The sequence below is a fragment of the Acinonyx jubatus genome, chromosome B3 (assembly GCF_027475565.1).
Source record: "Acinonyx jubatus isolate Ajub_Pintada_27869175 chromosome B3, VMU_Ajub_asm_v1.0, whole genome shotgun sequence".
Taxonomy (NCBI): domain Eukaryota; kingdom Metazoa; phylum Chordata; class Mammalia; order Carnivora; family Felidae; genus Acinonyx; species Acinonyx jubatus.
In genome coordinates, this window is record NC_069386.1 from 59,199,912 (window position 1) to 59,219,249 (window position 19,338).

General features: G+C 38.6%; 1 protein-coding gene across 2 annotated transcripts in view; it reads left to right on the forward strand.

The window, feature by feature from the left end:
• The first annotated feature begins 2,920 nt into the window (after positions 1-2,920).
• Positions 2,921-19,338, forward strand: part of TTBK2 (tau tubulin kinase 2) — a 160,020-nt gene continuing 143,602 nt past the window's right edge. Inside the window, exon 1 of one of the 2 annotated variants that reach the window (XM_053224118.1) lies at positions 2,921-3,049. The gene's annotated coding sequence lies outside the window, so the exon portion shown is untranslated. Of the gene's footprint in view, positions 3,050-3,083; positions 3,479-19,338 lie in introns of those variants that run through there. The other variant, XM_027067046.2, reaches the window with a different exon arrangement.

Below are 19,338 nucleotides of genomic sequence, written 5' to 3' on the forward strand. Positions count from 1 at the left end.
TCTTTTATAATATGGTCTTGGAATTTACATACCATAATTTCTGAAAAAGTCTATTAGTTACACAGATTAGCCCAATTCAGTATGGGAGGGACTACACAAGGGTGAACATACCAGGAAGAAGGGATCATTGGAGGCCATTTTAGAGGCTGGCCACTACATTTATTTAAAAAAATGTGTATGCATATATATACGTGCTTGGGTGGCTCAGTTGGTTAAGCGTCTGACTCTTGATTTCAGCTCAGGTCATGATCTCATGGTTTCTGAAATCAAGCCCTGCATAGGGCTCTGTGCTGACAGCAAGGAGGCTGGCTGCTTGGGATTCTCTCTCTCCCTCTCTCTCTGCCCCTCCCCTGCTTGCTCTCTCTCAAAATAAATAGATACACTCAAATATGCATATATATTTGAGATCTATCTATCTATCTACCTACCTCAAAAGGGATTCCTTAACTCTAGTACCAGCTCTTCAGTAATATATTACCTTGCCATCTATTCTAACTGAAAAATACCTTTTGGGACAGTTCAGTACTTTTTTTTTTTTTTGGCTTAAAAAGGTGATTTTATTAAAGCACAGAGACAGGACCCATGGGCAGAAAGAGCTGCCTCAATACTTCTTAAATGGAAAAGACCAAGGAAAAGGGTGACCTGGTGAGCTTTTCTTTGGCCAGTCCGGTATCATAGGATTCCCACTCCTGTGGCATTTTCACCATTTATTTATTTATTTATTTATTTATTTATTTATTTATTCATTACTGTCTATTAATTCTTACACTTCCTACTCTGAGATACACTGTTACCCTATTCTTAAGATACTCATCCTAGAGCAATTCCCTCTGCACTGCATTAAAAAATTTTTGTTGTTCTCGATACGCAGCTCCTGGATTGTTTTCTCACATACTTTGCTATTACCTTACCCTTCATGGATTTGCAAATGGAGTTGGTTACAAAATAACAATCAGAAAAATAATCATCTTTCCATATTTGGAGAATCCAGCTGTACCTACTGATTCATTTAAAATAAACAAAATAATAGTTCTGTGAATACATTAATTAAAACTCTTACCCATGACAGCAGAGATTTTATCTGGGTAGCTTGAAGAGGATGCACTGTATTTGCTGAGTGAAAAATACTATCTTGAACTGAGAATAGCTATTTGAAATATTGCTAGGCATAATTTCAATGAATCTGAACTTTTCCCCTATAAACTTCTTTAATTTTAAAGAAAAACATTTGCAGAAACCCTAATCCTTTCCAATTCAAATTACTTGCCCAGCCAATATTCTGAAGTGAACTATATTCCGTTGGACAAAGTAATGGGAAAAACAACTTGTGGTTTTAATCAGTGGAAAGGAAACAATTGGCTTCTTTAAGTTTGAACAGAACAAGATAAGCTGCGTCATCATCAATTGCCTTTAATGTGCATAATGTACACTTTGTCCTGCTTTTTATCCAAGGATCTAGGCATGACAGAGGTGTCTGTTGTTTTTTTTAAAGAACGTGGAGAGGCTGTGGCATTTCCTGAATAAGAAGAAACAGATTCTGTAACAGTTCTGAGATTGAACATAGGATTTATTATTAACCTTTCCATACTCCCAATTAATTAGTTTCAATCATAATGTCACTTGAGTGAAGAAAAATATTTAATGTAAGATGAAGCTTGTAAGTCATTGCATCCTTTCAGTCCATGGCATACTCCTGGGAGTCATTTTGATTATTAAATAAAAAAAAGCATTGGACACAGGAGTAAGTTTAAGAGACCTGAGTTTTGAGGTGTCTGGCTGGCTCAAGCAGAGGAGCGAGCAACTCTTGATCTTGGGGTTGTGAGTTCAAGTCTTATGTTGGGTATAAAGATTACTTAAAATAAATAATTAGGGGCACCTGTGTGTCTCAGTCTTGCGCATCTGACTGTTAATTCTGGCTCAGGTCAACATCCCAGGATGGTGGGATCCAGCCCTTGCCACCGGCTGTGCCATGAATGAGGGGCCTGATTAAGATTCTCTCTCTTGCTCTGCCCCTCTCCCCCGCTCACGCGCTCTCTCAAATGAAAATAAAATAAATAATTGAAAGACAACAAGTAAACAAGAGACCTGAGTTTTGGCTTGGCCACTAATTAGTTTTATGGCCTTGGAAAGTTGCTTAACTTCTTTTGAGATTTTTCTTCTCTAAATTGGTGGGTAAGGATGGGAGAGGTTTAATCTTAAGGTTTCCTCTTCACCAAAGAGCTTGACACAATCAACACCTAATACAAATTTATCCCACACAGCCTCATTGCCCTGCTCTCCTCGCTTTTCCTTGAAAGTCTTCGAGGGACTCCGGCAATTGTCTTGCTTAGATTCCCATCCTGGCCTTCACAAGGGCTGTGTATCCTTTGCTAGTGGTGTTTGAAAAAGGTAAGGAAGCCTCGTTTTTCACGGGTTGCAGTAAGGACACTTCGGGCTCCAGGCTGGTAGTCTTTTCTGGAGGTCTCGGTCTCCTTTCCTCCTTCTACCATTAGGCCTCTTCCTAGTGCCCGCCGGTGATTAGCTTCCTGTTAGGCGGTTCTGGGGATGGCGCCAATTTGCCAGATCCTGGCAGCTCTGGTTCTGAGGCGGTGGCATGGTAGGGCCTCACGGTTTGGGGCCCTTCTTCGTGACTCCTTCAGTGTAAATTCGTATCGTGACAACGCATTTCCGATTTTCTTCCAAAAAGCCCAAACCTGGGGTCACAATCATGCCTCTATAAGCAAGTTAACTACTGAGCTAAGAGGACACCAACGTGGGCCAACCACTAGTCTCAGGAGCTCTACTTCTACGCTCCGGACCCACGGGCAGTTGCGGCGGTGGCTGGAACTACAAGGCCCAGAATTCCAGCGCGCACGCGCGCTGCCATTGTGATGCTCCTTTCCCGGTAACTCGCCCTCTCAGGCAAACCTGAAGATAGCGGCAATTCTCCGGTGGGGGGCGGAGACGCTCTCTGCCTGACTCTCCGCCCCCGTCGTGATAGGCAATGGGACCAGCCAACCGACGTGGCGGGTTCGGGTCGTGCTCTCCAATCAGCACCTGCGGCGGAGAGGTGGGCGTGCGCACTGACAGGGCAGGTGGGCTAGGCTGTGTCGGGTTGCGAAGGGGGAGAATAACGTCGGGTCGGGTCAGCGGGCGCTGCAGTAGTCGCCGCAGCGGCGATGGGAGCGGTGGGGACGAGGCGGCGGCGGCGGCGGCAGGAGGAGGAGCAGGGGCTGGCACAAGAGCAGCGGCTGGGGGCGGCCAGCAGCAGCATTAACAGCAGCCGCAGCCGCCGCCGCCGCCAGTAAACGCGGACGGTACCCGAGGGGACTACCCAGCCGGCCGGCCCTCGAAGCCGCGCTCGGCTCCCGCCGCAGTCGGCGGCGGGGGATGGGCAGGCGGCGGCGGTCCCGCCTGCTGAGGGTTGATCTCTGTCGGTCCTGGTCCTGAGCTGGATCCGAGCCCTCCGCCCGAAATTCCTGCGTCCGCCACGGCCCAGGTAGGACACACCCCCCCGAACCCCCTGGGCGCCTCTGGGGTGCCCCGGGCCCCGCCCTCCCCCAGTCCTGACCCCCTCCTCCAGCCGCACCCCTCGCGGAGTGACCGACCCTGGTGCGGAGGGGAAGGGTACGAGAGTCTCCTCGGTAGCTGCCCACGCCCTGGGCTTGTGCCAGACCTAGTCACTCCACCTCGGAGACAGTCTGCTTCTACACCGTTTACCCGAAGGCTTGTGCCCTGTTTCCCGAGAGCCTTTCGGTGTCTTGACTGAACTTGGAGGGTCACGAAGCTTCGTCTGTTTCTCTCTCTGTAGGTGACCCATATATTGCTTGTATTTATGCAGCTTCTGGTACCAGGGCTGAGCACAGAGGGTTCTCAGGATACACTGAGCGCTTCTTTCGCACCCCGCCTCCCCAAATATAATAGAAGGAGGCATGGGACTATGCAGTCTGTTTGCTGTGTAGTAACGACAATGAAGGCCATGACTTTCTGGTACTTAAGGTGCAAAGTAATGACCTGAAGGATTTGCCTGCCGTTTGCCTGGACTAAGATGATGTTGACACCCTGGGTGCTGTGGGAGGGACACACAAGACTCCACACGTTTGTACTGTCAAATCAGAGAAGTAAATAATCCATTGGATGCCAGGATACTTTATCGCACAGTGAAGTTAATTTTGTTTCAGTCGTGGCTGCATTGGAGGTAAAAATGACATTGAGTTGTACTTTGCTTTGAATTAAAGTTGATAGGTGGCAGCAATCCCGGTATTAACTCTTCTCATCCTTAGCTTTAGAAATTGTTCTTTAAACATGAGAGAGAGCAGTTTTCTTATAGTCTATGTATTATGTAAAGATGTTTTGGTATTCAGTAGAAATTGAGATTTTGAAATCCAAAAAAACTGAAATACACGAGGATCACATTATTATGAATGGCCGCATGTACACATACACGCAGGGAGAATCCACTCTGTGTTTTGTTAATGTGTGTTCTGAGCCATTAATAACAGTTGCATTGGTTTCTAAACACTGATTTGCCAGAATAGACCACAAAGCAAGATGTGTTTGCTGTTTTCTTTTGGCTCAGTAGAATAATGTTCTCTTTGGGGGGAAAGGAGAGATGGGAGATTGATTTTAAAGTATCGAGGGAATTGAATGTTATGTATTTCTTACAAAGAAACAGTAATGTTGACAAATATTACTAATATGACTAATCTTGAAGAACTAACTCTAGAAATTTTTCAAATAATAAGTGTACTCATTTCCATGGCATATTGTGATCCATTCAAATTGAAAACATACCAACAGGAACCTTTAATTTAGTAAGTTATGTTTTCCTGTATGATGTATCTTGATCAAGGCACTGAAAGGGATGTCTGAATCATGCTTATAAAGGAAAGTTTCTCATTCTTTTATGATAGAATGTTAGGAAATGTTTTTTTCTCTTTCAGTTTTAGAAACATAAAAGAAATTGAAGTCCCTAGCTTCATTAATTTAATTTATAATATCAAATTGAAATAAATCTGATCTTCAGTAAGGAGCTAAAAATAATAGATCTTGCTTATGCTCTTGTACTGTGGTTAATACATAATTTAGTAAATTCTCTATTGTACTATATATGATTTGAGATTTTGTGTCTTTTTTTTGACTTAAAAAAATACTGATTATTTTAATGCCTCAGGAAATCTCCATGAGAACACGCTCATTTGCTTTAGCAAATTGAACTCAATTACAATAGGGCTTCAAATAGTTTTAAATGTAGAGTTGGAAGTGAAGTTTGTATAATTTAGACAAATTTGAAAGTATTTTACCTCAAAAAAATGGGCTAAAAGGTGATAATTAGTGATAGATTGTTGGTTTTTCAATGTAAACAAATCTTACAGAGCTTAGTTCACTATCATGGAATCTAACTTTGACAGGGGCAGTCAATTCTTTATATTTTATAACCTTAAAAAGTACTATATAGAGATGACAACTTGATTGCAACTTGTGAGAGACTTTGACCTGGAACCACCCAACTAAGACACTCTTAGATTCCTAATCCTCAGAAACTCTGTGAGTTAATGAATGTTTGTTGCCTAAAAACAAAAAGCAATGTATAACAAGGGAAAAATTTTAATGACCATTATTGAACGAGTGTGGGTTGAATTGATTCACGAAATAAAATAGCCTTTTAGAATTAATGGAAAATACAGCTTACATCCTTCCCCACTCTTAAAGAAATCTCCTGTAGAAAAATTCTTTTATAGATATGTGACAAACAACTTTACAATTTGGGCTTTATAATTTGAACTTTACAATTTAAGTTACTCACAATGATTCTAGTCATGTATTCCTTTTTTTTTTTTTCTCTTCTTGAGGTTTTTGAGAAATACTCAACATATAGCTGGAGTTGTGTCCGTTTATTTGATTAGTAATATTGCAGGATATCTTCAATGTATGAATTTTTGAAATTAAACATATTTATGCTATTTTACTTCCTTGTCGTCCTTTTTTTGTTGTTGTTATGCAGTGTATTGTAAATAATAGCGATGGCAGTGGTGGATTCCAACCCCCACCCCCCCCCCCCCGCCCCACCTGAGGCTTCAGTGGATAGAATACTTGTGTTGAAAATACTTTTATAACTTTTATTTGTAAATGTTCAGTGTTTTCAGGTTAAATGTCATACTTCCATGTTTGAGACAAGAGTCTTTAAGTCTGTATGAAAAAGTTGAGTTTTTTAGAGCTAACTTTTGAGCATATGAACAACACATATAGTATTGCCACTCAGAAGTTACTGTCTTCCTTGGGGTGCCTGGGCGGCTCAATCTTTTGAGCGTTGGACTCTGATTTCAGCTCAGGTTGTGATCCCAAGTTGTGGGATCAAGCCCCGTGTCAGGCTCTGCTTGGTCATGGAGCCTGTGTGCAATTCTCTCTCCCTCTCTCTCTCTTTTTCTCTCCCCCTCTCTCTCTTTCTCCTTCCCCTTCTCTGCCTCTCTCCCCTGCCCCTTGCGCTCTTTCTCTCTCTCTGTCTCTTTCTCGAAAAAAAAAAGTTTCTGTCTTCCTTAATATCTGGTGATCTTATTGTAGGTTTAAAATACAGGTTGAAGGGTGGCTGGCTGGTAGAGCATGTGACTCTTGATCTTGGGGTTGTGAGTTCAAATCCCACCTTGGGTGTAGAGATTACTTAAAAAAAATAAAAATCTCTAAAATACATACTGAAATTAAATTATTTATGTAATGTGAATGTCAATTTTGCCAGAAAATTTCATCTTTTAAATCGGTGATTTTTAAGCAGATTTCTTGGTATATTTTCATTTATGTTTTATGACTATGGTAAACATAATTATTCTTCTCTTTGTGGCTATTTTATATGTTCTTTTTTTTTTAATGGTTGTTAATTTTTAAGAGAGAAAGAGACAGAACACAAGCAGGGGAGGGTCAGAGAGAGAGAGGGAGACACAGAATCTGAAGCAGGCTCCACGCTCTGAGCTGTCACCACAGAGCTGGACATGGGGCTTTAGCCCATAAACAGTGAGATAATGAGTGACCTGAGCTGAAGTCAGACGCTCAACTGACTGAGCCACCTAGGCGCCCCTGTTCTGTTTGTTTGCTTTTTTTTAATGTTTATTTATTTTGAGAGAGAGCACAAGCAGGGGAGGAGCAGAGAGAGATGGAGTGAGAGAGTCCCAAGCAGGATCCGCACTGCCAGCACAGCGCCCTATGCAGAGATGGAGCTCACAAACTGTGAGATCATGACCTCAGGTGAAATCAAGAGTTGGACTTGTATTGAATTTTTTTCATGATTTTTTTTTTTTAACCTTTGTATATGAGATCCTCGATGTTTTGGGATGTTGATAGTTCCTTTTTATTGTATTAAGAAATTCATTTTCACTTAGATTTAAACTTCCCATGGTAAAAAATTAAGTGTTATGGGGCACCTGGGTGGTTAAGTTCATTAAGCCTTCAAATTCAGGTCAGGTCATGATCTTATGGTTCTTGAGTTAGAGTCCTGCATCAGACTCTCTACTGTCAGCCTGCTTCCTATGCTCTCTCTCCGCCCCCCCTCCCCCCTTATGTGTGCGCGCACGCTCTCTCTCTGTCTCAAAAATAAACGTTACAAAAAATTAAGTGTTCTTTGAAAAGAATCTGAGGTGTTTTAGTGTCTTCTGAAGAATAGGAGGTGGTAGGGGAGCCTGGGTAGCTTAGTTAGTTAAGCATCCGACTTCAGCTCAGGTCATGATCTCATGGTTTGTGGGTTCAAGCCCCGAGTTGGGTTCTACACAGACAGCTCAGAGCGTGGATGGAGCCTGCTTCAGATTCTGTCTCACTTTCTCTCTGTCCCTCCCCTTCTCTCTGCCCCTCCCTGAGTTCTCTCCCTCTCTCTCAAAAATAAAGAAGTAAAGATTAAAAAAAAAAAAAAAAAAGAATGGGAGGTGGTAGCTTTTCACTCTCTCTGGTAAGCTTTCAGGATTTAACTGTGTTTTAGGAATCAGCATTTTTGTTTTATAGAAAGTTTGCACCTTAATGAAAATAAGAATTGGTATTTTTAAATGTTTGAAATAGAAAATTTATTTGCCATTGTATGTATTTTTACCAGAATGCTTGTTATCATTTTTTTTTATATAGAAGTGTATGGTTGGTACAAAATGTTACTTTAGTTTCATATGTACACAACTTATATGTAACACTATGCCCACCGCAAGTGTACCTACCATATGTCACCATAAAGTGCTATTATAGTACCATTGCCTATATTTCCTATGCTGTACCCTTTATTCCCATGACTTATTCATTCCATAACTGGAAGCCTGTACCTCCCACTCCCCTTTACCCATTTTGCCCCCTGCCCTTGGCAACCCTCAGTTTGTTCTTTGTATTTATGGGTCTATTAATGCTTTTTGTTTGTTCATTTGTTTTGATTTTTAGATTCCATATATAAGTGAAATAATATGGTATTTGTCCTTTTCTGTCTGACTAATTTCACTTAGCAAAATACCCCTTAGGTCCATCATGTTGTCACAAATGCCAAGATCTCATTGTTTTTTGTGGCTGAAATATTCTATTGTGTATATATACCACTTCTTTATCTATTCATCAATGTATGGACACTTGGTTGCTTCCTTTTATCATTTTTTTACATTTGTCTTTCTGCAGTTTCAAGATAATTGCCTTTTTAAAAAAGTGATTTCACATTCTTTTCCTTGTCTTATTTATTTAAATACTGTATTTTGTTAATATTTGACATTTAGTTTTATACATGTTATATATTATATATTAAGTTGGAAAGACCCTCTTTCTTACTTTCTTGGATCCATTAAGGGCCTAGTTTCTAAAATACTTCAGAAATGGTTTTATCAACATTTTGCAATGACAAATGAGGCAGAGATGAGGGGAGGAAGTAGGAAAAAATGAATAGCTAAAGAGACTCTTGCCTCTCATGAAATTTGATTTGAAAAAATCATCTGGAAGCTAATTCATATGGTAGATAGTAAACTAGATTAGGACTTCATTTCTGCTGTGCTTGTTTAGCGCTTAGAAAATCCAGCATGTCCAAGACAAAAGTCAGCCCTCTTTTAAGTGCTTTAGTTCTACAAATGAAGGTATTATTATTTAATCAGTTGCCCAAGCTCAAAAATCTCATTATGTATGTATATATTTTGGTTTCCTTTTTCCCCTGGTTCTACCTGCACAGAATCTCTCCTTTTATTTCTATTGTAACTACCTTAACTTAGCCTCTTTTCACTTCATTACCTCTCCTTAAACATGTGGCAGCTCTGAACCTCATTATCTCTCCTTGGAACTATTGTAATAGCCTCATCCATTTGTTCATTAAATATTTGTTCAGCATCTATTGTGTTACTATGCTAGGGGTTAGAGATTTGGCAGTGAAAAGGACAAAAATGATGTCACTTCTGGAGCTTAACAATATAATGGAGGCAGTCTGTTATAGAATAAGGAATTCTAAGTGTTCCAAGTATCATGAAGGGAAAATGCAGACTACTGGGTGAACATATTACCAGACAGAACTAACAGTCTGGGGAGTGGGTTCAGGGAAGTAGTCTTCTGTTTTGTCACCCACAGTTTATTCTCCATATGCCAGCAGATTCAGAGGTTAATAGATATATTACAGCTATAAGCTGTTAAGTAATTAAAAATAATAATTTATTTTTAATAAGCTTTTTAAATAAAAAAGTTTAATAAAAATTAAATGTTCGCACAGCTTTTGAAACAGCTTCAGACAAATGCTTTCAGAACACCAGAGCATTTGAAAAATTTGGTTCTACAGAGTCTGTCCACCTCTCTGTACAGTATGAGTATCTACTTTGGGTTTTCTCAGGCTTCAGTTGCTTGAGTACTGACAGAATTCCTATGTTATGTTTCACATTCTGTGTTTGAACCTCAGAAATGAGGACTAGGCATTACCAGTAGGAGGGTATGTATGGTTACAAAAAAGAAGTCTTCCAGGTAAGTAACTGTCTCTCTGTGGCTAGAATCTAACAGTTTATAGGTGACTTATTTTTTTTTTTATTTAAAAAAATTTTTTTTAATGTTTTTATTTATTTTTTTGAGACAGAGAGAGACAGCATGAGTGGGAAGGGGGCAGAGAGAGAGGGAGACACAGAATCTGAAGCAGGCTCCAGGCTCTGAGCTGTTAGCACAGAGCCCGACACGGGGCTCCAACTCACAGACTGTGAGATCATGACCTGAGCAGAAGTCAGACAGTTAACCGACTGAGCCACCCAGGCGCCCCTATAGGTGACTTATTAAATATACAAGTAATTAGGATATAATTTGCATATCTTTGTAAGTTTAAAAATATGTAATGCATTTGCAAATCAGAAAAAAAAAAGTCTCTTACCATATTCTGGCACCTAATTTTGGTTTAGAAAATAAAGTTACTAGAGCCATTAACCTCTACATTAATAAATGCTTGAGTGAGAGAGAGCCAAAGCATAAGAGACTCTTAAAAACTGAGAGCAAACTGAGGGCTGATGGGGAGTGGGAGGGAGGGGAGAGGGGGTGGTGGGTATTGAGGAGGGCACCTGTTGGGATGAGCCCTGGGTGTTGTATGGAAACCAATTTGACACTAAATTTCATATATTAAAAAATAAATAAATAAACATTAAAAAAATAAAAAACGCTTACACAGCAAATGAATACAAACTGTTAATTATGCATCAGGATGCAATTTGAGTGTATTCTAATCTTTACTGTAACATATCATAGTACTTTACTTAACTCCTTTTTGCCTCAGTTTTGCTATTTTTAAAAAGGAAAATTAATATACTTATAATTAAAATGGAGATCATTACAGAGAAGTTTCTGTATTGATTTTTTTCCCTTTGTCTTAGTGGGAAGATCATAGACCTATAATGCTTTGTTTGGTTGATATAGCTACAGAAGATTTTACTGAAGGAACGGTCTTGTTCAGTGTTTTCATTACAATCTGGCCATGTAAGTTACACTGTACTTTCTTTAGGGAAAGGATTTGCTTATGTGTTGTTAGTGTTGTAGCCAGGGAGAAGAGAACTAGATTGTTTACACTTTTATCCTGTTGTCAGTAATTGTAACTATACTGACTTGTAAAGTTTGTCTTTAATAGGTATTTTACTTTCTTGAATATATTTATTGAACCCAGAGAGTTTCCATGCTGCTAGAAGTGTAATTTACCTCCTGTGAAAGTTTAAAAGGAACATTTGAAGTATGAATGGTGACTAAATATTCTTTTCCTTTTGCTATCAGCAAATAGCATTAATCACAAATCTTTATCTCTTTTTAATAGCCCTTTAGAGAGGCTCTGGCCAAAAATCTTTGGGGTAAAACAAAAACAAAATCCCATGAGATTTATCCTATTCTTGACTGTTATTTCTGTTCTTTACATTAATATTATTAAGTGTCTTGAAAAACTTAGCTGTTGTGTACCTCTGTAAACTTGCATCTCTCTCTCAGCTTGTTTAAAAACATAATTGAGAGGCTCCTGGGTGGCTTGGTCAGTTGAGCATCTGACTCTTGATTTTGGTTCAGGTTATGATCTCACAGTTTGTGGATTTGAGCCCTTAGTTGGGCTCTGCACTGACAGTGTGAATCTTCCTTGGGATTCTCTCTCTCTCCCTCTCTCTCTGTCCTAACCCCCCTTTGTGTTCTCTCTCTCTCAAAATAATACATAAACTTTTTAAACAACAAAAAAACCGAGGGGGGAGGGGCAGAGACGAAGGGGGCATAAGATCTGAATTGGGCTCTGCACTGACAGCGGAGAGCCCAATGTGGGGCTCGAACTGACAAACCAGGAGATCGTGACTCAAACTGAAGTTGGGTGCTTAGCTGACTGAGCTGGACACCCCGAGATTATTTTTTATAATGTGAAAAATATATTATTTTGACTTTTGAGATAGGAGGTAGCCACTCTGCATCATACTATATTTTAATGTATTTTTGGAATACAGATTATGTATTCTACCTGTTTATATAATAGATCAGGATTACTTTGAAAGCATCTGGTCTTTTACTCTAATAATAGGAGGTGTTTGATAAATGTTTTTTTTTTATCAAATTTGAAAAAATTTAAGACCTTTTTTTCTTTAGATTTTTTTTCCCCCTAGCATGGAATCCCTCTGGGCCCAATGAGTGTATCTAGAAATTAAAATATCTACTAAAAGTGGAAAGAAACTTTATATAAGACAGTATGGTTACAGTAACTGACAACAAAATAAAAGTGTAAACAGTCTGTTCTTTCCTTCTGGGACTCCAGTTACATTACATGTTTTAGGCTTTTTGATATTATCCCATAACTAACTGATGATCTGTTGGTTGGGTTTCTTTTTCTCTGTATGTTTCATTTTGGATAGTTTTTTTTTTTTTCTCTTCTCTATCTTCCCGTTTATAATCCCTTCTTTTACAGTAGCTAATCTGGTGTTAATCCTAGCCAGTGTTGTTGTTGTTTTAATGTTTATTTATTTATTTTTGAGAGAGAGAGAGAACACAAATAGGGGAGGGGCAGAGTAAGAGGGAAGCAGAATCTGAAGCAGGCCCCAGGCTCTGAACTGTCAGTGCACAGCCAGACTCAGAGCTTGAACTCATGAACTGTGAGATCATGACCTGAGCCGAAGTGAGACACTTAACCGACTGAGCCACCCAGGCGCTCCCCCCTCCCCCCCCTTTTTTTTTTTTTTATCTCAGATATATACTTTTAATGTCTAAAAGTCCTTGTCTACCACTTCTATTTCTGGGTCTGTTTTTACTTTTCTTTCCTCCTTTCTGTCCTTCCTGTCCTTCCTTTTTTTTTTTTTTTTTAATTAAAGTGTATTTGATACACAATGAATGTTACGTTAGTTTCAGGTGTGTTGAGTACAGTGCTAAGATAAGACTAGAGTTATGTATGCTGTGCTCACAAGTGTAGCTCCCATTTGTTACCATGCAATGCTATTACAATACCATTGGCTGTATTTCCTGTGCTTAACCTTTCATCTCCATGATTTATTCACTCTATTAACTAGAAGTCTATACCTCTTAATCTCCTTCACCCATTTTGCCCATCCCACCACGGCCCTCCCCTGTGGCAGTCACCAGTTTGTTCTTTGTATTTGTGCATTTACTTTTTTTGTTGTTCATTTTTTTTAATTTGTTTTAGATTCCACATATAAGTGAAATCATATGGTATTAGTTTTTCTCTGACTGATTTCACAGACCTTCTAGGTCCATATGACAAATGGCAAGATCTCATTCTTTTACGGCTGAGTAATAGTCCACATTCCATATATATTCCATGATATGTAACTTCTTTTTTATTCATTCATCTCTCTCTCTCTCTCTTTTTTTTTTCTTTGAGAAAGCGAGAGAGAGAGCATGTGCGCAAGTGGGGGAGGGGAAGAGGGGAGAGAGGGAGAGAGAGAGAGAAGCTTAAGCAGGCTTCACACCCAGCATAAAATCATGACTGGAGCAGAAATCAAGAGTCGGACGCTTAACCAGTTGAGCCACCTGGATGCCCCTATTTATTCATCTCTTGATGGGCACTTAGTTTGCTTCCATATCTTGGCTATTATACATAATGCTGCAGTAAACACAGGAATGCATATAGCATTTTGAATTAGTGTTTTCATTGGATAAATACCTAGTAGTAGAATTACTGGATCACATGGTATTTCTATTTTTAGTTTTTTGAGGAACGTGCATACTGTTTTCCGTAGTGGCTCTACGCATTTGCTTACTATCAATAGTGTAAGAGAGTTCCTTTTTCTCCACATCCTTGCTAACATTGTTATTTCTTATCTTTTTGATACTAGCACACTGACAGGTGTAAGGTGATATCTCATTGTGCTTTTAATTTTCATGTCCCTAATAATTAATGATGTTGAACATGTTTTCATGTGTCTGTTGGCCATCTGTATGTATGTCTTTACTGGAAAAATGCCTATTTGGGGCCTCTGCGCATTTTAAAATTGGATTCTTTGGATTTTTTTTTTTCTGTTGAGTTGTGTAAGTTGTTTATATATTTTGGATATTAACCACTTATCAGATATGTTATTTGCAAATAGCTTCTTCCATTCACTTGGTTATGTTTTCGGTTTTGTTGATGGTTTCCTTCACTATGCAAAAGCTTTTTTTTTTTTTTGGTGTAGTCCCAATAGTTTGTTTTTGCTTTCCTGCAGAGATCTATCTAGAAAAATGTTGCTAATGCTAATGTCAGAGAGATTACTGCCCATGTTTTCTTCTAGGATTTTATGGTTTCAGGTCTCACAGTTAGGTCTTTAATCCACTTTGAGTTCATTTTTGCGTATGGTATAAGAAAGTGGTCCAGTTTCATTGTTTTGCATGTAGCTGTCTAATTTTCCTAGCACCATTTATTGAAGAGACTGTCTTCTCCATTGTATAATCTTGCCTCCTTTGTTGTAGATTAATTGACTATAAATGTGTGGTTTTATTTCTGGGTTCTCTTTTCTGTTTCATTTATCTATGTGTCTGTTTTGATGATTTAGCTTTGTAGTAGATCTGGAAATCTGGGATTGTGATACCTTCAGCTTTGTTCTTCTTTCTTCAGAATGCTTTGACTTGGGTTTGTTTTTATTGATTGATATTTCCTTTTTTCATCCCTGGTAATTTGTTTGAGTGCCAGACATTATGATTTTACATTGTTACGTGCTGGATTTTTTTTTTTTTTTTGTATTCCTTTAAATATTGGGGAGTTTGTTTTGGGATAGTTATTTGAAAATACTTTGATGCATTCAAGGCTCTGAATGTTTTTGAAGGTCTTTTTCACTCTGTCTGGTGAGTATGCAAACTATTCATAGTCTTATTTGAGCATCAAAGATTGTTCTGCCTGCCCCTTTCCAGTGGTTTGAACTTGGCTTTGATCACTTCACTTCCTTACACAGGTGCATTGATAAGTAGTTAGCCAGAATCTCAAGGAGAATTCTCTCTAGATATCCACAGCTCATTCTTTGTGCTGATATCTCCTCTCCAGTGTTTTGTTTTGCCTTGACCTCCCCAGAACTCTTAATTTTGTCTCCTTAACTCAGTGAGATTTCTGGTCTTTGTTTGGGTTCCCCATCCCTGTACTGTGGCCTGGAAATTCTCTCCAGGTAGTGAGTTGGGGGCACTTGTAAGGCTAACTTTATTTCCCTTTTTCTCATGGATCCCTATTCTGTAGTGCTTATTGTCAATAGTGTCTAAAAACCATGTTTCATATATTTTGTCCTTTTTTCTAGTTGTTTAATGTGGTAGGGTAAATCTGGTCCCTGTCACTTTATTGTGGCCAGGAGCTGCAGTCACCTGGTGAGTATATTTAAATCTCAAACAAAGAGGAGTCATATTTCACAGTTATGCTGTCATTAGAAATTTATGTACTATCTTTATGCCCAAATATAGCTTCAAAGATATCTTCTATGCCCTTTAGACACATTATAAGCTTCTGATGATTAATTCTAGCACTCTTCTCATTGGGATTAAAATTGTAGTAAAAATAATTTTCCTACTACTCTGTTCAAGAGCAGAATCTAACATAAACTGTATATGGCACTATGTATAAAAACCATGCTGTTATTTATTTTGTGAATTATCTAGCTTCCCCTCCAAATAGGAGGATATCTAGTTATAGATATATAGCTACACACACACACACACACACACACACACACACACACACCCAGTTATATAGTTATATAGTTAGTTATACAGTCTATCTAGATAATAATAGTTATAACTGAACTTTGTTTCCTTTTGCTTTATATCCATCCCCCTTATACGAAGTCCCTTCGTGGCTCCCCTTTGCTGAAATAGAATAAAGTTCATTTTCTTCCTAGCATGATTTTTATAGTCTGAACTCAGTTTACCTTTCATGTCTATGTATTCTTTCTCTATGATCAGAATTCTTTTAGACTAATCTTAGTCCATGTAGACAACTGTACGTGTTCATTTTTCCATGCACTTGTGTGTTTTGTTCATTTCCATTTATGTGCCTTTGCTTAGCTCCTCAGTCAGTTAGCTTTTGCCTTCAAACAAACCACCCCAAAGTTCAGAGGGTAACACAATTTGTTAGTTAAATATTCTGTGGATTGGCCATTTGGGTCCAACTGCATGTTCTTTTTTGGTCTTGTCTGGGCTCATGCATGCGAGGCATTGTGCTAGCTTGGGTTTCTTCACAATTTGGGTTCCAAAACAAGCACTAGAGGGCTAGTTGAGAGCATAAATGCTTTTCAAGCTTCTGGGTCATGTTTGCTAGTGTTCTGTTGGTCAAAGCAAGTCACAGGGCCAACCTCAGTTTCCAGGGTAAAGAAACTCTACCTCTTTGTGGGAGATGCAGCAAGGTCACATTGTAAAAAGATATGTATACAGGAGTGGGAGGAATTTGTGGTTATTTTGCAGTCTACAGAACCATCATCATAAATCCTGTCCACCTCCTCTGAGAAACTTTGTGTAATCATCCTATCTCATGTAAACCTCTCGCATTTCTGATTTGTCATGTGTACTTGGCCCTTACAGTTTGATGTTGATTAACTTTTTGTATTTTTTACCTTTCAAATCCAGAGAAATACTGTTACTTTCTGTTTTTGCATTATGTATTCTATTTTAAAGAATAATTTGGAAATAATTATTTATGTTTTCTTCTTTCCTTGCTTGTAAATTAATTAAGGGCAAAACCATGCATTACACTTCTACCTACTCTTCTGTGTATTTATAACAATTCATTGAATGACTATTTTCAAATCAACTCTCAATTACTTGTTTGAGGATGACTTAATTTCACTCATCTGTATAGAATGTGAAAGAAGTATTCATTCTTCCAATAATTAAACATTTATTGAAAGATTGTTCTGTGGTAGGTATTATGCTAGATACTAAGTACAAAGATGAGAAGAATTCTGCTCTTGACCTCAAGAAATTTATAGCATTGTAAATTATGTATGTGCTTATAAGCCTGCTTCTTTACTCTGAACCTAGATTTCTGCCCTATGACCAACTCATAGGTTGGCTGGCTTTTCACTATTGCATAGATGGAACAGTCTCCTGCTGTCTGTCACACTGCTAGATGATTGTTGCCTAATCTATTCTGTGCCTAGCTTCCTTGCCTCTGGTTTATATGACTATTATCTTTTGCTGTTTTCATTTATTTATTTTTTTTAACATTTATTTTTGAGAGGCGGGGGAGGGGCAGAGAGAGGAGAGAGGGAGACACAGAATCCGAAGCAGGCTCTAGGCTCTGAGACATAGGGCTTGAACTCTGTAGCCATGAGATCATGACGTGAGTCGAAGTGGGACTTAACCAACTGTGTGCCCCAGTGTCCCTCCTGCTTTTTTTTTTTAATAAGACATATTAATCATAGACTACGTAAAACATTGGTGTGAAATTTAATATTATTATAAATGGTCAAGAAATAGAACATTACTTGCATCTCAGAAGCCCCTTCCTGATCTTATTCCCTTATACCCCAAAGGAATCTATTCTCATGACTTATGTAAAAAATCATGTCCTTGCTTTTCTTTATAGACTTACTACCTATGTTTGCATCCCTATTTAACATAATTTAGTTTTGCTTATTTTTGAACTTAATATAAAAGGATTTATATTGGGGGGGGCACCTGGGTGGCTCAGTTGGTTAGGCAACGGACTCTTGATTTCAGCTCAGGTCATGATCTCATAGTTCATGGGATCAAGCCCCTGCATCAGGCTTCGCGCTGACAGCACGGAGCCTGCTTGGGATTCTCTCTTTCCCACTCTCCCTCTCTGGCTTGCATGCTCCCTCTCTCTCTCTCTCTCAAAATAAATAAATAAGTTTAAAAAAAGGATCTATATTGTATGATTTTTTTCAATGTTGTTTGTGAGACTTGTTCTAGTAGTTCAGTGTCACAGTAGTTTATTTTTGGTTTAGTATAGTTTTTGTGGTAGGTAGAAAATGGTCCCTTGAAGATATTGGTGCCCTAATCCCTGAAACCTGTGACTGTATTACCCTTAAAGTTTATGTATTTATTTTGAGAGAGAGAAAGAGAGAGCAAGGGAAGGGTAGAGAGAGAGGGAGACCGAGAATCCCAAGCAGGCTCTGTACTGCTAGCACAGAGCCTGACTTGGGTCTCAATCCCACAACTGTGAGATGATGATCTGAGATGGAATCAAGAGTCTGACCCCTAACTGACTGAGCCACCCAGGTGCCCTGTGAATGTGTTACCTCATATGTCAGAAGGCACTTTGCAGATGCGATTAAGTTAAGGCTTTTGAAGATTATCTTTGATTATCCAGGTTGGTTCAGTCTAATCACAAGGGACCTTAGAAGAGGGAGACATATATAAAGAGACATGATGTTTGAAGCAGAGCTCAGAGAGAAAGATTTGAAGATGATGGAAGGTTGGAAGATGCAGGATGGGTCCGTGAGCCAAAGCATACCGGCAGCTTCTAGAAGCTGGAAAAGACAGGAAAAAGTATTCTCCCCTAGAGCCTCCATTACAAGCATAGCCTTACTGACACCTTGGTTTTAGCCCCACTAGAAGCCTGGACTTTTGATTTCTACAATTGTAAGATTATAAATTTGCATTGTTTTGCCAATAAATTTGTGGTAATTTGTTACAGTAGCAGTAGGAAACTAATTTCTTTCTTTCTTTCTTTCTTTCTTTCTTTCTTTCTTTCTTTCTTTCTTTCTTTCTTTCTTTCTTTTTTTAACTATATGACTATATACTACACTTTATCCATTCTTCTCTTACTGGACATTTGAGTTGTTTTTTGTTTTGGCGTTTATGGATGGTGTGGCTGTGAACATATTGTGTATGTTTCCTGGGGCTCATGAGAGAAGAGTATTTTTAGGATATATACCTGGGAAGAGAGTTATTGGGTCACGAGGTATGCACATTTTCAGCTTTACTTAGAACTATTTCCAGAGTACATTCCTACCAATGGTTTATGAGAGTCTAAGTTTTTATTTTTAAATAATTTCTTCTTTGATAGTCACTATGATAATGCTTCCTTCCTTTATGTGGGTGGGTTCTCAAAATTTGCTTCAAGTCAAGACACATTTAGGAACTAATTTATACTTTTTCTAATTTAGAAATAGTAGGTGGCATTGGTTTATTTTTATTCCCTTTTTGATCAACCAATTTTCGCTTAACCTTAAAAGCAAGATTATAACAATGCAAATGCTGTAATTTAATTTGTAATCATAGTTGTAGAGTAATATTTTTCTCTTGCTGGCAAAAACATTTTTGTATGAATTTGCTAAGTAGTAGTTGTATAATGGGTTTAAATTCAAGGCCTTTATGCAAACATGATAATTTCTGTTCATCAGCATTCAAGCAGCACAGGGACTGCTTTGGACAGTAGTATGTCTGTTAATGTGACTGTTTCTTCTTTTGGTTAAGAAGCATACACAATGATTTGTTAAGTAATCATGGCCATTTATTGAGCAC